At 45.3% G+C, this 22,668-nt stretch overlaps 2 protein-coding genes across 2 annotated transcripts in view; one reads left to right on the plus strand and one right to left on the minus strand.

Annotated features, from left to right (window-relative positions):
* The window catches only part of SUSD1 (sushi domain containing 1), a 169,223-nt gene that overhangs the window by 145,683 nt on the left and 872 nt on the right, over positions 1 to 22,668 (minus strand). The window lies entirely within an intron of this gene.
* Positions 5,754 to 22,668, plus strand: part of KIAA1958 (KIAA1958 ortholog) — a 54,619-nt gene continuing 37,704 nt past the window's right edge. The window contains exon 1 of the mRNA XM_071732190.1: positions 5,754 to 5,988. The gene's annotated coding sequence lies outside the window, so the exon portion shown is untranslated. The remainder of the gene's footprint in view (positions 5,989 to 22,668) is intronic.

Genomic DNA, 22,668 nt, shown 5'->3' on the forward strand with positions numbered 1-22,668 from the left:
GGGACAAGTCTGCATTGGGTCTAGGGTCATTATCTTCCCCCTGCTACCTTAACCTTTTCCCCAGGTACAGCAGGTTTTGCTGGCTTCATGCCATGTGGCATAATGTTTTCTCTCTTACCTCCCAAAGTTCCTTTTCATCTTAATCCTTGTAACTCTTCAAGCCTGTTATATAGGCTTCTGGTGTTCCTCAACAATCTTCCCTTTGTTTAAATCCCCCGCTTTCTGAGAGGTTTTGTTACAGGGAGAAGTTTCTCTGAGTGTCTGAGACATTCTCTTGCTGCTACACACACCCTTCTCAGCAAATGGTTCTTTGTTTCAGAGGACCACAAGTCGATAGGAATGTCAGGACCTGGGCTGACCTGTCCCTTCATTTGGTCTCCCACACCCATTAATACTGACGGGTAGGTACTGGTCTACCTTGTATTTAGTAATCTTAGAAGGGACTGGAGGGGGGCTTCAGGCTGGCACATTGACATTTGGGCTGGGAAGCTGGCTCCCTGGATTTTGTCTGCTTGTATCTTACACTCATCTGGAGGCACTAACTGAACATCCAGTTGACTGCCTGCATGCTGTCAGGCTGCTAAAAGGAGGGACCTCTTACAGTGGTACAGAGAAAGGACACCACAAGGTTCTGCCAGCAGAACTGCAACTCTTGTGGGACCTTTTGGGACTTTCCAAAAAATGCTCTCTCCATGCTCCATATGACTGATGTGGTCAAATCGTGCCTGGTTGACATCAGATGAAGTCTGAAAAAAAGGCATTTCTTCTAGTTCACACTGCTGTCTCAAGGGGCTGCCTTTTTCTCAAGAAGCTACTGGCTGTGTGAGGCATTTTTCTGATACAAAAGTGGTTCTAGCTTAACTTCTTGCCCTGCAGGAGTTAGTTTGGCTGAGCACATGTTCCTCTGAGGAACATACCTTTGAAAAACACAGCATTCTTACTGTGGTAAGACACTGGTTTGTTAACAGCAGGCCTTGGGACCTGCAGTGAAATCATGCAAAAGCATGCTGTGGCAGTGGCCTGATCCTTCCTGTAATGCAGCCAGTCCTGATTAAAACCTATGTGTGGCCTTTCTCATCTTTCCCTCTCATTCCAGAGCTCTTGTGGAAGGTCCTTAGTATATGACCAACCTTCTGCTAAAACCAGGATTATTTTCTGATGGCCCCCATCTCCTGCCCAGCCTGTTCAGCACTTCCCAGAGTAGGAGTGCTGTTTTACCTTTGTGTTTCAGCTGGCAAAACTTCTGGCACAGGGTCAGGCTCATGACTGCTGGCGGAGGCTGATGGAGACCATATGTGTGTGCTGGCACACCTTGCCCAACTGGGCAGGAGCAAGTAGGGACAGCCAGGCACAAACTGCAGGGATGTGACTCATCCATTGCTTCCTTCCTTCCTGGGTCAAATGCAGGGCAGACCTGGGCAGCAAAAGCAAACTTCCCAGCATGAATCCCAGCTCACCTGCCAGTCTGGCACAACTGGGAAACAGACCTTTGCCTGTGACACTGATGAGAGTTGGCACCTGTCTCTACTCATAGATAATGTCTCTGGGAAAAGATTAAGCTCTGATCTGTTACTGCTGGAATTACCCAGTGCTGGAGGGATGCTGAAGAAGCTGAGGGGCTTCACAACAAAGCTATGCAGTCATGGGGTGTCTGCATGTATTCTATGAGATGAAGGCACCTGTGCTCTGATGATCTTTCTATGATCATCGGACCACTCTTCAAGCAGACAGGAGGGCAGTGATTCCTCTCTCTGCCTGGCAGCTACAGTGAGTAGCTTTCCTGCAAAAGGCTCAGTTCTTGTGGGATCAGGGATGTTTTTGTCTTTGCACACTGCTTTTGGACTGCTGGTGGCATTGTTGTTAAGAGGATAGCAGCTAATCTGGCAGGTCCAGGAGGGGAGAGCATGAGCTTCTGCTGAGCACCACGAGCAGTAGTTTTCCTGGCACTGGTGCCTGGAACAAGCAAATTCCCCCTTGTCATGCAGCCTGATGATGCAGATGAATGGTCATAGCAGAGATGGATCAACAGAGGTTATGGAGTTGCCTAAGGTCACAGAAGAAAAACTGTATTAGGTCTGGGATGAGGATGTGCTATACCTTCTTCCTCATACCACTGCAGGATGCTGCTGTCTCATCTGAGGATGTGGACCATCTATAAAGAGATGCTTAGCACCTGTGGCGGGTGTCCATGCCAAGAGTCAGAGACTATTTTATGCTGATGTGTGTAATGCCAGCTGAGGAGAAAAAAACAGGTTTAACACCCCCTCACTGCAGCAGTCCCTTGGCAGGTCTGAGGCAGGACAGTCTGTCCATCCACCCACCCTACACCAGGCCATGTTGAGTCAACACCAGCAGCTCTCCTTCCCAGATAAAAAACCTTTCTTTCACATTGGTGCACACTGCTCACTGACCCTCCAGTGCAGTTAGTAATACAGGCAATGAGCTACAGTGAGTTAATCTAAAATTGCAATTCTGTGCTGAAGTGCTGGTGACATGGCTAGGCTAGCCAAGTTCCTCAGCAGTGCATATGATAGGAAACAGAAACCTCTGATGCAATTACAGCCCTGTATACAACGCTGTGATGATAACAGGGCACAGTGGCCAAGCAGCCATGTCCAAGGTCTGAGAAGCATTTTCAGACCCTCTATTTAATTAACGACTGCAGACACAGCATTGATCTGGGACTGCTCCTAACAATGAAGAAGTGAAGAAGGAGTAGAAAGCAGTGGGAGGAGGGCAGGTTTGTATGGTGCTTTGTCTTGTTGCCACAAAGAGCATGAGAGAAAAAGCAAAGCAAAGCAAAAATGTGAGAGTCAGAAGAAATGAAGATCAGAAATTTGAATAAAAAAGCCAAATAAATAAACAAGGTAATGGCTTTCAAACTGTGTCTGTGGAATGCAAAAGCTGACTGCAAAAAGCAAGTTCATGTGCAATTCAGCAATCTACACAGAACTTATGACCAGCAGAAAAGGCTCCTCTGCTGAAGAAAATGACCAGCAGTGAAAAGCAAGCACCTTATGTTGCCTGACTGCATGTGATGTGCACGGTTTTAAGGCCCCCAGAGATGCAGACTGTTTGTTTAGAAGGCAGTTTTCCTCTTCAGGAATTCTTTATTGACCTGGCTCGTGAAAATGTAACTATTTGATCTTGAAAAGAATCATAGAATCATAGAACTGGCTGGGTTGGAAGGGACCTCAGAGATCATCAGGTCCAACTCTTAATCCACTGTCACTGTGGTTACCAGCCCATGGCACTGAGTGCCACATCCAGTCTCTTTTTAAATATCTCCAGGGATGGAGAATCCACTTCTTCCCGGGGCAGCCCATTCCAATGCTTGATCACCCTCTCAGTAAAGAAATTCTTTCTAATGTCCAACCTAAACCTCCCCTGGCACAACTTGAGGCCGTGCCCTCTTGTCTTGCTGAGGGTTGCTTGGGAAAAGAGACCAACCCCCACCTGGCTCCAACCTCCTTTCAGGGAGTTGTAGAGAGTGACGAGGTCTCCTCTGAGCCTCCTCTTCTCCAGGCTGAACAGCCCCAGCTCCCTCAGCCTCTCCTCATAGGATCTGTGCTTGAGTCCCTTCACCAGCCTATTTGCCCTCCTTTGGACCTGCTCCAGGACCTCGATATCCTTCCTAAACTGAGGGGCCCAGAACTGGACACAGTACTTGAGGTGTGTCCTCACCAGGGCTGAGTACAGGGGCAGAATCACTTCCTTGGACCACGCTGTTCCTGATACAGGCCAGGATGCTAAGAAGCCCCAGCTGTGAGGCAAAGGGAGAACTGGTTGGAGCACAGGACCTGTGTAGCCTTTTCCCAGGTGTGTTAGGTGGCTCAGGGGGTGCTGTAGGGGACAGATCCATGAATACCAGGCTATTCTAGCCCTGGCAGGACCTTGTGGGCACAGCAGAAGCCAGGAAGGTGGTGGCCATATCCTTGGTGTTGCCAGTGCTTTGACTTCAGGTCCCGCACTAAAAGCAAGACGTGAGACCAAGATGTCATGTGTTTGGTTTATCATTATGGATAGAGGTAGACTCTTCCCTTACTCCTTGGAGTAAGCACTTCTTCCATTTAGGATTCTTTGTCTTTAGGAGCCTAACACTGAACACTTGTTTTTAAAGCATTAAAGATCTCTGCTGACATGACAGTGATATCTTACAGGGATGGCAATTTTCCCCAGGTGAAGTTAAAGCTGCTACCAAATTCACAGGCAAACCCAGAAAGAGCATTATTTTTGGCACAGCCACAGTTCCAGATTGCCTCCATTATACTCTTACGTAAACACTGTTGCCATCATAGCTTGTAGCATGTGTTAGACCAGTCAAGTTTTGCAAATGTTGGCATAAGAAACATGAGGAAAGAAAACCTCTGGGGCATGAAGCAGCCGGCTTGGAAGGCTGATTCTCCCCGTGCAGCAGCCAGGCCTGTCTCCTTCTGGAGTGATGCAACAAGGCAGGGGAAAAGGCTCAGCAGAGGAGATGAGCCGAGTTTGCTTTGGCACGCGCCTTGCTCCTTGTGGGAGAACCAACACCCAGAGAAAATGCTGCAAGCACATGGTGAGCCCTCCCATGATTAATTGCAAAGAAATCCTAACATAAGTGATGTTACTGTTGAGATTTGTAGTGGCAAACAAACAAGAAAGCTGCATTTTTCACAACAGATAAACCACAGTTTTTATTGCCCAGTATACAGACATGGGAGGGGTGCACATATATGAGCGCAGATGTGTGTAAACCATATAAAATTAACAAAAACAAGAGGTTGTGCTTACGATCTGACTACCAGCAGGGCAATAGGGTGCTGGAGCAAGTCCAGAGGAGGGCAATGAAGTTGGTGAAGGGTCTGGAGCACAAGTCTTAGAAGAAACATCTGAAGGAACAGGGGTTGTTTAGCCTGGAGAAGAGGAGGCTGCAGGGAGAGCTTATTGCTCTCTACAACTACCTGAAAGGAGATTGTAGGAAGGGGGGATTGACTCTTCTTCCAAATAACAGTCGATATGATTAGAGAAAATGGCCTCAAATTGCACCAGGGGAGGTTTAGATTGGATATTAGGAATAATTTCTTCACTGAAAGGGGTTGTCAAGCACTGGAACAGCCTGCTCAGGGAAGAGGTAGAGTCACCACCCCTGGAGGTGTAGATGTGCTGCCGATGGACGTGGTTTAGTAGTGGCAGTGCTGGGTTAACTGTTGGACTTGATGATTTTAAAGGTCTTTTCCAATATCACTGATTCTATGATTCTGTGATTCTATTTAAAAAAAAAAAAAAAAAAAAAAAAAAAAAAAAAAAAAAAAAAAAAAGTAAACTGTGTATCTCTAGGTCTGCAGAAGACAACTGAGACGGAGCAGTTGGACACAGCTACTCAGGGTACCTCAGCTGGCGTAACTCAGTAGACCTTGGTCAGGATGCTTCTAACTACAGCATTTTCTGTCACCCCAGAATGTGTTCCTTGGCACTGCCGGTACAACCCGTGTGTTGTGTGGGGCGTTTCTCCCCGTGTTTCCCCAGGTAGCGGCTCCTTCCCGTGGCACACGGGCACAGGGGCTCTGCCTCCTCCCGTGGGGCAGAGGTGCCTACCCACTACCACCATCACCCGGGGGTATCCTGCCCCGCTGCCCCCCCTCCTCCACCCTCGGGGCAGCCTTCGGCAACCCCCTCCCCGCCCCGCCCGTCCAGGGGGGTGCGTGCTGTGGGGCGGGGGTGTGTGCCCTTGCACACTCACTTCCTGCGGTGCGCGTGCCCTTGCACACTTCCTGCGGTGTGTGTGTGTGACCGGCGCCGGTTTCCGGCCGCTGACAGCCGCCGGGCCCGCCGCCTCCTCTCCGGATCCGAGCCCAGCGCGCAGGGCAGAGCCGAGAGCGGCGGGGGCGGAGGAGAGGGAGGAGGAGGAGGAGGGAGCCCGGCACCCCCCGCCCCCGAGCGCTATCACGGTAATCCCCCCCATGCAATACAGCCGATATTGCACGGCCTGCTTCCGACCGGCACCTGCAGGTACGTGACCCGCCGGCTGCACCCGGTGTGTGCATGCGTGTACCTGCGTGCGTGTGTGCACATGTGTGTGTTTGTGTGCGCGTGTGTGTGCATGCGTCTGTGCGCCTGCATGTGTGTGTGCGTGTGTGCACGCGTTTATGGCTGCGTCTGTGCATGCGTGTGCATGCGTGTGTGTGCGTGCATACAGCGCTGCCCGCCGGGGGGGCGGGGGATGCTCCCCCCTTCGCTCTTTGTGCCGAGCTCAGGGCTCTCCGGCAAGAAGCTTACCCGGACAGATACACAGACTTTGCCACCCCGACCCTTCTGCCCGACCACCCCAGCCCATCGGCTGTGCGGTGCACCGTTGCGGGTGTGCTCCCACCCCCGTGCTGCGCAGGACGACAGGAGTGCCTGGGGGTCGGGGGTCGAGGCATAGGGATGACCTCCGACGTGGGCTTGACCACTCCAGCCCCCGTTGCATCCTCTTGCAAGCAGAAATTCGACCCTTCCTGTCCCCTTGCCCGCCCCACCCTCAGGAGATAGAGGTAGGAGGGGGTCAGTGGTGTGGGAACCTCGAAGGGCAGAAGGACAGTGACTGGTAGTGAGGTTTGAGCCCCTCTGCGGCTGAGCCGCCCACCCCGGCGTCTCCGTGGGAGGGCAGGGGATCTCTGGAGGGTCCGTGTCGCCGCCAGCCCCAGCAGGCAGCGGGGTGCGCACTGGGGAAAGCAGACCCTGGCAAACTTGGCACCGAAACGAGGCAGGGGCAATAAGGGAAGCCAGAAAACTACGAAACAAGCTTGGAAAAGATAGTTAAGTGAAAAGGAAAGGAGTGAAAAAACGGTGGGGAGAGATACGGTGAGCCTTCCACAATTTAATTCTGTCAGTCTCAGAAACAGAGCTGCTTCCCAGCCAAAGAAATAACCAACCATACATTAAAACTCACCTTCCACCTACAGTGTTGGTGGTTATAAATATCCCCTGAGCACAGCTCAGCAGTGCTGGATGTAGAGTGAGGCTGTTTTCCATTTGAGTGAATGAAGATCTGTCATAGGAACAAAGCAATGCACCAGGTAAAAATGAACTCCTCGTCTATGTCTGCCTTCCTTCATTTGAGTTGTGAATACACAAAGTTTGCTTTTGCCTGACTTCTCCGCCATTCCCTTTCTGTCCTCTCAGAAATACATCCTCAGCAAGCAGTGCTCAGACTGTGATAGGTGCTAAAACCTCTCCCTGAACTGCTGGGGACAGTAATGGTTTTCCATTTTTCTGTTGAAAATAAATGGCACCAAGCCCTTAGTGTGCTTGTGAGCAGTAGGAAGAATTTGCATAAATCAAATTATTACAACCCTTTGCTGCGTTCTGGATGACAGCTTTTCTGGTTAGGGACTAGGCTTGTTTTTCTTAACTTTTTTTCTTTTTTTTTTTTTCTTTTTTCTTCTTCTTCTTTAAACAGCATAACCCTGAAAGGGTTTTTTTCGGTCAGGATTGACCAGTTCCTGTTTCCCTTCATGACTGCTTCTTTTACTCCCCAGGTATTTTGGAGCTCACACTGACAAGGCTGTACTCATGTGGCACTGCAATTAACCTGATAACCCCAGCAGCACCACACTGGGGCTGCACGTCTGCCCCACAGCACACGTGCATCAGTTCAGACGGCTTCCAACTGTCTGGCATTACCAGGAGATGTGTAAAATTGTCTTGGGGGTCAGATCTGCCAGTTGTTCCAGGCTGATCTTTCAGGCTTGCCTAAACATATTTTTGCCCACTTCTGAAGCCACACAAAAGTTGAAGTCAGAAGTCACAGGGTTCGTGCACTCACCTGCTGTCCTGTGCTAAATCTGGCACACGACCTGGCTAACAGATACCCACAGCTCCCCTCCCTTCACCTCTCTCAGAACAAAGCTCTTTTTCAGTCCTGTGCTCAAGTTTATTAGCTCTTTGAAATCCTTTATAGATAAACTAAAAAACCAGCTTGATAGTTGAAAAACGTTGCACCTAAACGAGTAATAAAGAGGTAGGAATTTGCAGAAGCATCCTATGTGAACTTAGTATTAACAGAAAGTGTTCAGGGAGTAATAGATGGCCTTACATGCAGTGTGAAGCTGGTTGTGAGAGAGGTATGCAGTGGAGTTATGCTTTCTGGTATCGGCAGTAGCTCATCTCAAGATTATAACACAGGTTGTCTTTGTATGCCGATAAAATAGCTGGGTTTTCAGGAGGTAACCTAAAACTTGTGGAAAAGCTGTAACAGCTCAGGTACTTCTCTAACCACTGTTAGCAAGCTGGTGCTTTGCTTTGCTTTGTTTTGTTTTGTTTTGTTTATTTTAAAGCAAATACATACTGATGTTGCTCCTGTACTGATGCATCCATGCACTGGTAGTCTCCATACTACACTAGGGAGTTTCCTATAACTGCACTTACTGGAAGTTTCAAAAGCCCAGCACAGTTCTGCTGAATTCACACAACGATAACAGGTGTAGAGTCACAGGGTTCCCAGAGTGGTAGCAGTTTGCTTTGTTAGCAATTCATACCTGTCAGTTGCCAGGTCCACCTTTGTCCAGTGGCCACGGAACATCACCTTGGTGCACATTTGAATGGGCTGACACCAGTCCATGCACTCCAGCTCCTCAGAGACCCTCAGATTTTCAGTAGGGACGTGTTTCGCTATTTTCAGTCTCTCAGCTTTATGCCTGTCTGCTTTCCCCTCCTCCCCCCTCAGTTATAAAATGCAGACAGAGGAGGTCTGAAGTTCTTAGCTGTGGGCAGACCTGTAATCCCAGCCTCAGCACTCACTTCCACGCTGCCGGTTTTTCCTCATCTGCACCCTGGGAGTGATAACCCATCCGTGTACAGCTCACAGAGGTGGCGTGAAAATTAACCTCTGTTTGTAAGGCACTTCACAGAAATGCGTATGGCAATTAGTCCTCTTGAGGGTTGTTATGTATCTGGTAATTCAGGTGTAACTAGCTGAACACAAGGCTCTGCTGTCCAAGGTTATTGCTGCACACCTTTCTGCAAAGTGAATTGGGGTGAGATGAAGGTTAGTCACTTAAAATAGTGCATGTTTTACCAGCTTTTCTGATTAAGTTTCTGGGGAAAATATTAAAAAAGGAGTGTTAGTCTGAGTCAAATGTTTCCATGATGGATCTGCGTAATAGCTCAAAGGAACTTGGAAGACTTGTAGCTTAGTACTATTAATTTATGAAGACGACCCATGGAGCACAACTGCTTCGTCTTCAGTTACTTGATCTTGGCTCTGATTCATTGATTTATGAACTTTATTTACTGGCAAGGCTGGTGAATTCTCTTGCAAGACAAAAATACAGCATGCCAGCCCTTTCTCGTTTCCATGGTAATGAGTACACTACACAGATTCCCTAATGAGACCCTTGGCTGGCCACTGATGGCCTGCATTTTTCTGGTTTTGTAGTTCTGGGCCCTAAAGTAAATAAAAGGTCTTGTTGATATGAATGTCCAGACTTAGGCAGTCAAATGGAAACAGAAATGAAAGAACAGATGCCTGCAGCATGGTGAGAGTGTGCTGTAATTTAGCCTCAGTCATACATGCATAGATGGGATATCAGCAAATAATTTCAGTATTATGTTTTCATTGGAGGAGGGTTTGGGAAAAGATCCTAGGTCTTGGATTTAGCTTTAGCTTTGGATACCTCTTCTGTGATACCTGTGCCAAGAAGGAAGTTATTTTTCATGGTCTGGGGGCTATTGTAAATTTTAGGTGTTTCTACATTTTCTGGTCTGACAATTTTTATCACAGTCCTTATATTGCTGGAGAGTTCCTTCATATTGCTCCGTTCCCTTTTCCTATTTATTGTTCAGCAACAGGCAGGATATGCAAACTTTTGTTCGCTTGACTGTTGTTAGTTCAGAGATATCACATGAATCCTGCTGGACCCGGGCATCTTAGGGTTTGAGTGCTGTGAAAAGTTACAGGAACAAAAGTTTTCCTGTAAGTGCGAAATCACAGGACTAGATTCATGGTATTCACAGAGTGAGCACTGTGACCTTCTGTAAGTTTCTATTTCCACAGCAAGATTCAAAGTAATTATTATATGAAAACGGTCCCTGTACCTAGAATGTTTTACATATATGGTTTACAAATAGTACCTAAGATAATTGGAAGAGACAAAGGAAGAGGTGCTTCTTCCCTTTTCAGTCCAGCTTTATTTCATTACTTTTCCCATGCATTTTTATATGTTTGTGCTATCATTTTCCTTTGCGATCTTCAGTAAAATAATTGTATTTGGTCAGTGTGGACAATCAGGCAAAAAACCCCCAAACAAACTGAAAATAATTAAAAAAACCCCACCAACATATAGCAGTGAGCAAACATCCAGGCATTTGAAAGCTTTACTGTTTAGTCCCTTGGCCTATGAACACCTGTAATGAGACAAATAGAAAGGAAAGGGTCCATGATATGATTATCTTCTGTAGCAAGTGTGTGTAAAGCTGACAGCAACTGAATTTAGTCATTCCAAATTTCATCGGCTGTTCTGTTGTGGCTTAAGGTTGAAGAAAAGAAAAACCTCTGGTGATCTAGTGGTTTACACTGAAGTTGTTTCAGTGCCTCTAAATGACCTGTGGTGGTACCAAACAGTGGATTAACCCACCCTGCCTTAAAGATGTTGGCTGGTGTATCAGGCAGAATAAACCTAACTGGAACAAGCGATGGATTAGAATTCCGTCTTAAATGGAAGTCTCCAGTGGAAAGCTGTAAAATGGCAAAGAGCCAGACATGGCACCCTCTGTAGGATCCCAAGCTGCTCATCTGTCATCTTCAGTGTTGGAGACAGCAGCGTTTTGAAGCAGTTCTTTCCCCTGCGTGGAGCTGTGCTGGCCTGCTGACAAGGAACCTGCCATAGGTAAAACTATTTGCTGGGTCCTGCTGTTTCAGCTGCTGGGGTCAAGTGTGTCCCCTGCCCCTTCACACACGCCTCCAGCCCAAAAGGCTGAGTTTCTGGTGTGCCTCCACTGAACCCAACCATTCATTGTGTGGGTGTAAATTTCTGCAAGGTCAAGGGCTGTGGTTTACAAGCTGTTTTGGGAAATCTCTGAAGAGTTTGCCCACTAGTGACCCAAAATAACTGCTGTTATATTTTACAAATATGTAAAGATGTGTTATATAAAACCAGGATTAATACACAGCTAGGGAATTATGCTCACTTATGTACACGTATGTATATTACATATGTACATGTTACATATGTAATAATCGTCTACATATGAATATAACAAATTTTGAATTATATTATTGTGTATTCTGCAGTTTTTAGTATATTAAATATAATCTTCCATATTTACATAGTATATATGTTATTATTACTGTACATAATTGTTAAACACATTCTACTCTATTCTATAGTCAGATGGGAGAAAAGATAGGTCTCACAGGCATGGTATGTGACTTAAGGGGTGAGGGAGCTGTGATTTATCTGGGGTCTGTCCTACTCACTATCCTAGTCAGCATTTTCCTAAGCGATACAGAGGAAGGAATAATGCAGCTACCTCATTATTGCACCTGCCTGGAGCACAGGGCCAGAGGAGCCACAAAGGTGTGGGAGCACAGAGTTAGGTTTCAAAATTGTCTCAGGGGGCTGGAGATCTGGGCTGGAGGTGAAAAGGTGTGATGTGTAAAAGGCAGGGCTCTGCTCCTTTCTAAGATCAGGGAAATGCTGAAATTATAAGGTGGCTTGCAAGTTTTGGGCCATTTTTCTTTTTTAGCAAAAAAAAAAAAAAAATTCTGAAGCAGAGAAGGGAGTAATTTTGCTTCATGACCAAGGTGGATGGGAAAAGAATCAATAATTTTCAGTCGGAGTGAAAGTCAGGGCCAGGCATCAAAATGTGCTCTCTAAGGAAAAGTCTCACAAAGCTCTGGGATAACCTGCGAGGATGCTGCCTGGGAAGTCCTCACAATGGCACTAAAGGAGTGTCTCTCTGCAGGGAGAGAGGAGCTGTAAGGAGTTTTTTTGTAGAATCAGAGTATAATGGGCATTTCCCAACAGGTTTAAGTAAGACAAGCAGAAACTCAGTTTTTTTAAGAGGAGATACAGAGAGGGGGGAGAACAGTTGCCTCCCTGAAGTTGGTGGCTACAGCAAATCACTTTGTAACTGAGAGGAAGGTAACCAGAGTGATGTGTGAAGGCTGCATGGAGGGATGTTCACAGCATGAAGAAGACAACTCTGTGGTGAAACGAGAAACCTTTTCCGTTGGCATATGTTCAGCTTTGTCATTGTCCTGGTACTAAAATCTCCCTAGAAGTTGTCCTAGTGCAGGAAGGCACTCAGAAAGTGAGAAACCTCCTCCCTTTTTTTCTAACAGCACACAGTACTGACACCTTATCTGGGATGTGGCTGGGTGTTTCCACATAGTCGTGTACAGCCAGCTTCCAGAATGACAGCCAAAATTAGGGAAAGATGATCTTTTAATATGCATTTGGTGTTGTAGTGTTTTGTTAACTTTCTATTTGTTTCCTCTCCTTAAACCTGAAGCCACAGACCATAATTCCTATACTTCCGGTGTATCTGAGTCTGCATATGGAGAGAAGAGGATGTATTTGTCTCTCTGCTAAGTGTTGCCCTGAAGCTGTAGAGAAAACCCTCATTGCATCATGATAGTTTGCAGAATCTGCTGCAACACACCATAAGGAGCCAGCATATTTTAGCTGGTAACACTCCAAATGTCATATCTTAGAATTTGCAAAATATTGCAGGATGGAACAAAATTAATGAATTACTCTCAAAATGTAGAAGCTGGAGCTTTTATTTAATCTGTGAGATTTTGATCTTTGATGTTGAGCCAGTTTTGCGCAGAGGATGCCAAAATACTTGTTCAGTTGAATGGTTTCTCTTTCGTAAGAAGGACATGGAGCCTTTGGAGCAAGTCCAGAGCAGGGCTGAAGCACCTCTCCTCTGAAGACAGGCTGAGAGAGTTGGGGTTTTTAAACCTGGAGAAGAGAAGGCTCCAGGGAGACCTTAGAGCACCTTGCAGAACCTGAAATGGCAGCACAAAAACTGGGGAGGGATTTTTTTACAAGGACATGTAGTGATAGGACATGGGGGAATGGCTTTAAATTGGAAGAGGGGAGATTTAGATGCAATATTAGGAAGAAAATCTCTCCTGTGAGAGTGGTGAGACACTGGCACAGATTTCCCAGGGAAACTGTGAATGCCCCCTCCCTGGAAGTGTTCAGGGCCAGGCTGGATGGGGCTTGAAGCAACCTGATCCAATGGAAGGTGTCCTTGCCCTGCTGAGATTTACTGTAACTGTAAGCTTTTTATACTTTTTTTTTTCCCATGTATAAGTAAGAAAGTATTTCCTGTCTGAAATTTAAATTCCGTACTATCTTCTTTTAGCTTTTTCTTTCTTTCTTTTCTCTGGCTTCTTTTTTATTTATTTATTTTTATCTATAGCATATTTTAACCTTCTTTTGTTGACTACTAAACCAACTACTGCCTTTTTAAAAAGTGAGCTATTACTCATAGACTTGTTAAATTTTTTTGACCCAAGAGGCAAACATTTATTGTGCAATTGGTAAACTACAATTGAAATAATTCTGTGAAGTGCTTGGAATAGTCTGTGCCAGATGTGCAAATGCTGGCAATTTCAGAGAATGTGATGAGTGTTGATGACTTAATTCTAAACCATTTACATTTGCCTTTTCTGTTTCTGATTTCCAAAAATACAGATAACTGTTGTGGAACTGAACCAGTTAAAAATAAGTGTCATCCTAATAACAAATCAATGAATGTTAAGTATACCAGCTAATAATTTCCATTTCTTCTGGATTTCAAATTACATGCCAATGTATTTTCTTCTCTACCAGTTTAAAGCTTGTGACCTCAAGTCAAGGCATGCAAAAAAGACCAATGCAAATAACCTGTGTCCAAAACCTCTTTCAGTTAAATCCTGTTTTCTTCCCAGAGCTTCTCTTCATAGCAAGATACAACAAAGAACCCCTTAAATGGCATATTTTTGCTGAACTGAATACTATGAATTAAACAAGCAATGTGGGACTCCACCCACCTTGCCTGACTTGGTGCCAGACTTCAGCCTAGGGTCTGGGCACATCGTTGGGTGCTGAAGAGGCAGTGTGACTTGATTGGAATACTGGCAGCTAATGAAGCTTTTATGGCTAGGAAGAGTTGGGCCAGATATTTTGATTTTACAGATCTGTCTTGGTTTGAGGGAGTGAAAGTATTTATTGTGGAAGCGAGTGAAGAAAGCCAGAAAATTATTTATGCAGCATACATAGATCCAGACATGTAGACATTTTTTCCCTCATTGTCTTACCAGGAGTAGTCGAAGGGCTCAGTCTTATAACAGAATTATGGTGCAATCCAGCAAAACACAGGTGAATAATCCTCCCAGAAATAGGAGTGCTAGTCAATTACTGCTTGGAAATTCAAGTAGATAATTAAATTATGTGCATTTTTTTCCTGTATTTTTTCCAAATTTTTTGTGACTGCTTCCCCATCAGCAAGCTTTTTTTGTCTGGTTTGATAATCTATTTCAAAATAATGAGGTAGGTTTTGGTATGGGAATGTACAGCATTCCTTCTTAGTAATGCATACACATGAATGAAAAAAAAAAGAAGACTGGAAGAGAAAAAAAAATTGTTAATTTGGATTTGCAATTTATTTTGGACTGCAAGGGAATACATTATACTGAGCATCCCAAGTAACTCATGTTTTAGATGGCTCCACAAGATAGTGGAGCATTACTGTAATACAGCATCAGGCAATTTATATGGAGGGGTTGTTATTCACCTGGTCCTTTATTTGCAAGAAACATTCTGCACTTAAATTGAGCTCTTTCCAATATGCTGTGTCTACTTTGATGCACTGTGTTTGCTGCATGAATTTGAACAGTCTTCATAAAGATGCTTAAAATTTGTGTTTGTCTAGCCAGGAGTCAAGGAGAAATAGCAGATTGGAGCCATAAAGCAAAGATATGCACTATTAGCCATCGCCATTTAATTCTCTGTGTGTGCTAATACTCAATACTTTCCTGTTGGATAGTTAACTCTCTAAAGCTAAGTGACCTCTTTCCACTCAGGCATCTCTAAAACTCTCTTCACCTCTACTGTCTTATTAAACTGATTAAACCATTGGGCTGTGTTTGATTAGCTCAGTTTACAAACACTTCAACTGGTGTGGAGGTGTTTGCATGGGATGATACTGTGAAGATTAAGATGAGGGAAGTAAAAACCTGAAACCACTTTTTTTCCTTCTCCAGGAGAAGTCTCTCTTTCCCTGTCAGTGGAAGTTGATGATTTGCCCCCCTTGCAGCTGTTCCTCATGTGGCCATACCCTGATGTCAGTGGCTTGCTTGTGGCTGTGAGATTCAGATCAGAAATATGCTTTTTAACAAGATAAGAGCAGAGCAAATTGCTCTGTGTTTTACTTCATTGATCTTGATGCACTACCAACTGTCCTACCACAGTTAAAAAGAAAAAAACTCTGAGTAAACACACCTAAACATCATCCCTTCAGTATTTCCTTAGTTGCCTCCACCTGTGAATTTCACTACTTGCCTACACTGTGCAGTGTTGGAAGACAGTTTTTTTCTTCCTCCTGGCACAGCTAGGGTAAATTTTAATATTACTTTATAGCCACTTTTCGTCAAATGTCTTTTTTTCCACTACTTACGGCTACTGGGCAGTGATCTTCATTGATGTGTTCCAAGGGACGTGGCAGTCTTTTTTTTCCCCTTCTTGTGTTTTTGGTAGATTGTAGCTCTCCAGAAGAAATTGGATTGACCACAGCATATTGCCTTTCCCATCCACGATAAGGACTTCATTGGCTCCCAGTGGAGGAGCATCTGTGTGTGCCTCTTGGGACTTGTGTGGAGGAGAGAGCTGGAGTCTGTATTCAGATTCAGTTTTGCCTTGGCCCCCACCGATATCATTGCCGTGGTTTTGGGACTAGGTTGGTGCAGAAGGCTTGAAGGGCATGCTTGGTTGCCTTGATGGTACTATATGACTGTAAAGTTAAGGCAGCATTTGGTAGCCCTGGGCTAGCAAGTGATAGGTGGTGACATCCTGACTGTGCAGAGAACCCGGGGCTTTTGTGTGGATGAACCTGTGGGTTTTGTGTGGGTTGTTCACCTTGCAGAGAGCTCAGTTTGGAGATGCAATGGGCTGCTGCAGGCTTTTTTGTCCAGAGGGCTCATGTCTGAGTAACTGTGCTTCTGAGGCCACCTTTAATGGAGGAGCACAGCACTGCCTGGTGTAAAAACCTCCTCTCAGCCAGCTGGGGACTGGGAGAGCTGGACTCAGGATCCCATGGCTAACACCAGAGCCTTCTGCCAGCACCATACTTTTCATAGGGTGTCCAGGTCTGCTAATCCCATTGCATACAGCTCCTGCGTGTATTCATATCTCCTGGGCATCAGGTGTCTTGTTGGAGCTTTATTAAAGGTCAAGTGAATGAAGTCATATAGGTAATTTTCATCTGCTTTATTTGTTTTTTCTCCCTGTTTAATAACTGCTTTGAAAGACTCTCAGCCATCGGGTCTGCAGCAATTTTCCCTCAAGAGTGTTGTAAAAACATGATGCTATGTGACTGCATTTGTTGTTAAGAGCTGCACTGCTTTTAATTATGCTCTGCCTGTGCAAGGTGCTGTCTCAAAAATAATAAAGTGTATAACTTTTGCTGTATTTATAATTATGCTATAAGGAATTTAGAAGGATGTCAAAGTAAAATTTCTGCTGATGTGGCATGCTGTTTGAGCAACAATGTCTCAGTTTTGTTATGTGGGGTGTTTGCTTTTTGTCAGAAGGGGACTGACAAAGAAAAACAGAATTGCCATTTTTCCGTGGTTTGACCCATTAGATTGTTTGCTAGAAAGTATTTGAGTAGGCAGCAAATTGAATTGCTTTTACATTTTCAAGACACTTAAGATAGAAAATAGGAAAGACAGCACTAGATAAACATGCTGTATGTATAATAATATTACTGCCAAGGAAATTTAATTCAGTGTTCAGTGATGGCTTTGGGCAGATGTGTTGCATTCAGCTAGAGATAAGGTAATGCATTCAGTGCAGTCTCAAGTAAGTAGGAACAGAATGAAATAGCTATTTTGCATTGCTTGTGTATTATTCATTGTATCTGATGTAAGGGTAGGGCAGATACCTGACACTACCACTCTTTGCCTGGTATTAGGTACTGTGTCTGCATGTGGAAAGGGTAGGATGGTACTGTCTAGACTTTCTGTACAAGTGTTGCCTCAGAAAAGCTTTTATTTTGTAAAGAACTACTTTGCTAGTGCTTTTCTGGGTGATTTGCCTTCTCTGCTATGTCTGTAGTTCTATCATTAAAAATCAAGCTTTGAATTAGAAGTTTGCCACAAGTGTGCTATGGTCCTGGGATTTTATCTTGACAGTGAAAAGCTGTTATGGCGAGCCCTTCTCTCGAGGACACGGCTCTTCTCCGGAGCTCTCTCGGCATCTCCTCTCTGCTTCTGGGAGCATGCCTTTTATTTTGCCCTTCAGCCCCGCCCATTTCCGGCTGGGGCAGGCCCTAATTATTGGGCACAGCTGGGCCTAAGCTCCCAGTTCATTATCGGCGACACCTGGTGACTTGTGGTTCTCACTACAAAAAGCAGCACTGATGGACAACTGTTGTAAGAAAGCAGTATTCCTGTGCTCTGAGGGTAGCAGACTACAGGAAGACAGCTTTAGGATAGTTCAGTGTCAGAGTATGCTGTGAAGGAGAGGAAAGTGTCAAGTTTTTAAAAAATACTTTTACTGAGTGGTGTGAAGAGATAATACCCTGACATGGAAACGACAGAAGAAAACAATGCAAAAATGCATGGAAGTTTCCAGCCATTCCAGTAGGAAATAAAGTAGTGGAAGAAATTGCCTGGTGCACAAGATAACCTGGTCATTGTGCACCTTGGTGGGTGATGAGGTGGGGCTCCCAAACTTGCACGTGCCTCGGAAGCCATGTACCTCAGGAGTGGTGCTTCCAGAAAGAGCTTACTGTATTTTGGTATAAATCTGTCAAGGGGAAACCAAATTTTGAACCAGAGTCTCCAGGCAGGAGGCTACAGCTCCCTCTGAAATGGTGCAGTCAGCAATGGTCTGCCTCGGTCCTTTCTGCTCTACAACTAGATGCCCATGAGGACCCCAAGGAGGGCCACATGGCTGACCACTGGCCTTTTGCATTGCAGAAATAGGGATCCTGGGAAGCTGAGGCAGGAGGACCTGGGCTGAAAGCTGTTCTGTTGCTAAAGGAGATTATGTGCAGCCAGAGGCCACTGAGAAACACCTCTGGGGTGATGGTACAGCTCTGCCTGAGGGTTCTGACAGCTACAGTGATTTTTCTGCCAAAGGATGAACTCCAGAGGATAAGAAAAAGGTGGCATGGTGTTGGGCTTGATTTGTGTAATCCTGCTGTATATTTGGAGAAGCTTTTGTGTGAGTAGACCAGCTTCCCCAGGGCTGGGTGCAAGGGCAAGACTTCTGTGTCCTAGGTTTTTTTACTACGCATATGGGTGTTTTTTTATGCAGCCCAGTAGTGTCAGGTTTATGATTAAAGGTAAGCAGCCTTTTCAGCACTGCCACCCAATCACTCCAAAATCCAGAGCTCAAAACCAGTGATCCAGTCCCTGAGGAATGGGGATTACAGGTCTGGTGATCTAATAGGGCACCAAGGGGGGAGAATAACCTTCACCTTCCCACCTGCACTACCAAGAGCATCAAGATCCTTCTCCAAAGACACATGAAAATTACTTCTTTTGAGGGGAAAATACGTAGAAAAGACTCACTCACCAGCAGAGGTGGGCAAAAATAATGAGCAATGTGTTCTGGTAAGTGCATGGCTCAGCTGAGGAGTGTCATGTGCTGCAGTCCTGAGTGAAATTTGCAGTTCTTCAGGTGGAGGGGAAAAGTACTCAACAAAGAAAGTGCAGGGTTGGTTTCTGATCTTACTGAGCACCTGAACTACTGCAGTTGGCTTCCAAGAGATGTCCAAGGTCAGGGGCAGGCTGAACCCTGCTGGGTTCATGCTCTTGAGCTGTGTTGTGGAAGACTCATGTTCATTAACAAAGATAAAGGTGGGGGGCTATGAAGAAACAGTTGCAAACCACCCTGTACCTGGAAGTTTAGCACTGACCTGCTCTTCTTGCTTCCTTGGCTCTCATGTCAGCAAGGGCTGGGAGTGTGGTAGAAGTGAGACACAGAATACCTTTCCCCATAAACAAAGTCAAAGCTGTAGGTTTTTCTGTTAAGTGGAGGGAACAGTATTCAATAGTGTCTTTTTGGGGGTGATGCCTTTGCCAGTGATACCTTGAGGCAGAAAAAACCTGAATATGGGCAATGGAAGAGCTACCAGCACTGCCTGATGCTCTGTCAGGAAATGCAGCTTGCTGTGAGTGGTGCTGCACCTGCAGCCAGCAAGCCACCAGGCTCAGCTCTGACAAGCAATATGCCTGTGTTTTGCCAAGAGAAATGCAAAATTTTTTTGTTCTTCCTAATGGGATGCATTTGCTTGTTATGTAGGGGAGCACAGAGTAACCTGGGCACAGACAGAATGACCATGCCTACCCTGCGACAGGGCGTTGTGTTTTTTCTGACAAAATCCTATTTTATTCTGGTTTGTTTTGTGTTTGTAAAACATGCCTCTGCACTCGTCTGCAGGGCATGCTGGAGATTTAGTGGGCTGGGAGTGGGAAGTTGCAGACTGCTGGGAGAGCAGTTTTTCAGGAACTTTTGCCGCTGTAGTTAAAACTCATGGCCTGTCTGGTTGCTGTCTTCTTCACAGTTAGCAGAGAAGGTTGTCTAGAAGCTGCCATGAAGAGCAATGCTTAATTTTAGGTGGTTAGGGTGGTTTGAGAAGATTTACGAGCAGTATGAGTTTACTTTACAGCCATCTGTGCGTGCACTGCTCCCTTTCTGCTGTGTGGCACAGGGGGCACACACACCACTCCATCTCTTGCATCCTGACCAAAATCTCACCTTGATTTAAAGACTGTGCAGACCATAGCACAAGTGAGATATCTTGCCTATGGTAACCTCAAGTGACACAGGAGTTTGCCCCAGTGGCATGAATGGGGAGGTGCAAGGAGAATCGGGCGAGTGCCTTCGTGCATCACTCAGCATCTGGCACATCACTGGCTGTGGGATGCATGGCAGCAGCATGTGCTGTGAAGGTGCAGTGGGTAGGTGGTTAATGGTTGAAATGATGGCTGTCTGATGATGCTGAAACCTTCACCTTATCTTCCAGCAGTCCCTCTGAGTGGGCCTAGGCATCTCATGTGTAGGCATCTCTTGTATTTCTGCATGCCTTTATGGCTAGCAGGGAACTGCAAGCATTGTTGGGGTGGTAATATGCTATGAGCAAATATTAATAAAGTTACAGGCATACATGATCCGTGCTGAAACTGTATTTGAGTTAGATAGTTGGGTAAGAAGTGATTTTCTTAAGAGCAATTATTAAAGTTAGTCTTTAACACTGTGGAAGCACTTGTGAGAACAGAGACAGATGACAGTGTTGCTCTGTTTTATTGAACAGTTTAGTCCAGTGCTAACAAAACCACTTGTGTTCTTCACAGACATCTGTTTAAAATATATTTGTGTTTGGGTTTCTTTGGGCTTTTTGCTGACACATTTTGTGGAGGATTGGCTACGTGACAGGGGTCACGTAGACATAATGCAGGTGGCCAATAGAAGAGCTAGGCTATAGAATATGTATTAGCTTATTAAAGGGCTGTGAGAATGTTCCTGAATGTTCCTGAAAGGGTAGGGGGTGTGGCCTCCAGAACCTGGAGGGACGTGGTCTCAGAGACCGGATATAAGGGAAAGTTGCTGCACAATAAAGTTGAAGCTTGTTGATCACTCATATTGAGTGCACGAGTTTTCCCTCGCTGTGACAACACTTCTTAAGTCAGTCTTTTTCTAATGTTAACTGTCTGTATCTTAGACTTTGTGCTGCCATCCACAGATAGCAGAAGCAAGCTGGTTGTTTTTCAAGTGTGAACCTAATACATACAGAACAACACCAAGCCAGAGAGTCCTGGAAAATGTGGCTGTAGCCAAGCCCAACACTGGGTGTTGCATGACTGTGGGTCAGATTTGTGCCATGTTCTGGTGATGTACACCCCAGGCTGGCAGCCAGCAGGTCAGTCTCACCAAGTACTGCTCACCCAGCATTGTGGTGGTCTCCGGTGCCATCTCCCTCTCTCAGTCCTTTCCACAAGCCAAAACTGTCTCCATGCACTGGAGGGTGATGGGAGAGGGGGTTTCTTCCGTATCACTTGGATCTTTATAGGGGTGGCTCAGCTATGCTGGCACAGAGCCAGCGCTGTCTGCCAAATGTTGTATTTGTCCCAGATGCTGCTCTCCTTTGCCTCCCTGTCCTTCCCTTCTTGCTCTATCCATTGAACTCCAAATGTGAACAGCCAGAAGCTTTACCTTTAAGTAATGTTTTATAATGGTTAGTTACCCAAGACAGTGCTCTAAGCTATACAATGTTTAACTTGTGCAGCTGTGCTGCACAAAGAAAAATCTTTTGACTCCCCTTTCTCTATTTATCATCTTTCAAAAGGGTACAGCCAAGAGATTTTACTTTCTTGCTTTTTTATTTTTGGCAGATTTATTCTTGTGCTGCAGAGCTATTCTAAACACAAGCCTTTTTAAATGTTCTTCAAGACTTTATTTTCATTTTTATGTATTTTAGTAGTATTCCTAGGTCTGTTTGTTCCAGTCTGGCAGGCAGTAAGTAGGTTAAATTTCCCCTGATATCTCTGAGTGTTTTGCTTGCTTTAGTGACCATAGTGTTAGAATCCACTGTAGGTGATCTTGGTGCAGCTTGCAATGTGATCTGATTTTAACAAAGGTGGCCACATCTCCCAGGACCAAACTGAAGATCACACTTCATGATACAAGATGTTTTGGGGGGGGGGGAAGAGCTGTTCAGTTTCATCTTCTATTACTGTTGTGCCTTTTGAAGCTGGCAGCTTGTACTTTGGAATATAATTTGGGATGCCTGAACATCTCGGACGTCCTCTGTGTTTTGTAAATCCTTTAAGCACTTTGTTTCAATGCAGTTGTTTTCATGGATGTTGGCTGTTGTAAGTAACTTGGTTATGAAGAGGCATGGTTATGTTCATGCCCCATCAGAAGCTGCATTTCAGCTCTTGCATTTCCACTCTCTCATAATGGTTAAATTTAAAAGACAATTGCAGAGAGATCAGTTTGTCAGTATTGTATATGACTTAAGGAAAAACCATGTGTGTCTACCCTGCAAGACTGTGCTCACCTGTCTGGTGTGGGAGCATTTATTTTTCTGTCACTACAGAAAAGTGCAGGTCCGAAATTGCTTACAGCTTTTTGTCCAGCCAGGACAGGGTCCTGTTGTGACCCTGAAGGAGAGTAAGTGAAATATGCCCTTCCATTAGGCACAACAGCAGAGTCCCCACAGAGAGGGCTGCTATGCCAAGGGTTGGTTGTTGGCTTTGTAAATGTGATGGGACCCTGGCTGGAGATGCCAGCACGTCCTGACCTATCAGTGTAATCTCAGAGGACAATTCTGTTGAAAACTTGGACTCAGTTAGCAGTACAAGTAGGACTGGGAAGGCAAACATAGCAGAGACATTGTCACTTGTTCAGTGGTAGCACTCCGTCTGCAGCCCCATCCTTCTCTAGACTGTACCTGTTACTTGCAATTGAGGAGGTGGGAAAG

The sequence above is a fragment of the Heliangelus exortis genome, chromosome Z (assembly GCF_036169615.1).
Source record: "Heliangelus exortis chromosome Z, bHelExo1.hap1, whole genome shotgun sequence".
Classification (NCBI taxonomy): Eukaryota; Metazoa; Chordata; class Aves; order Apodiformes; family Trochilidae; genus Heliangelus; species Heliangelus exortis.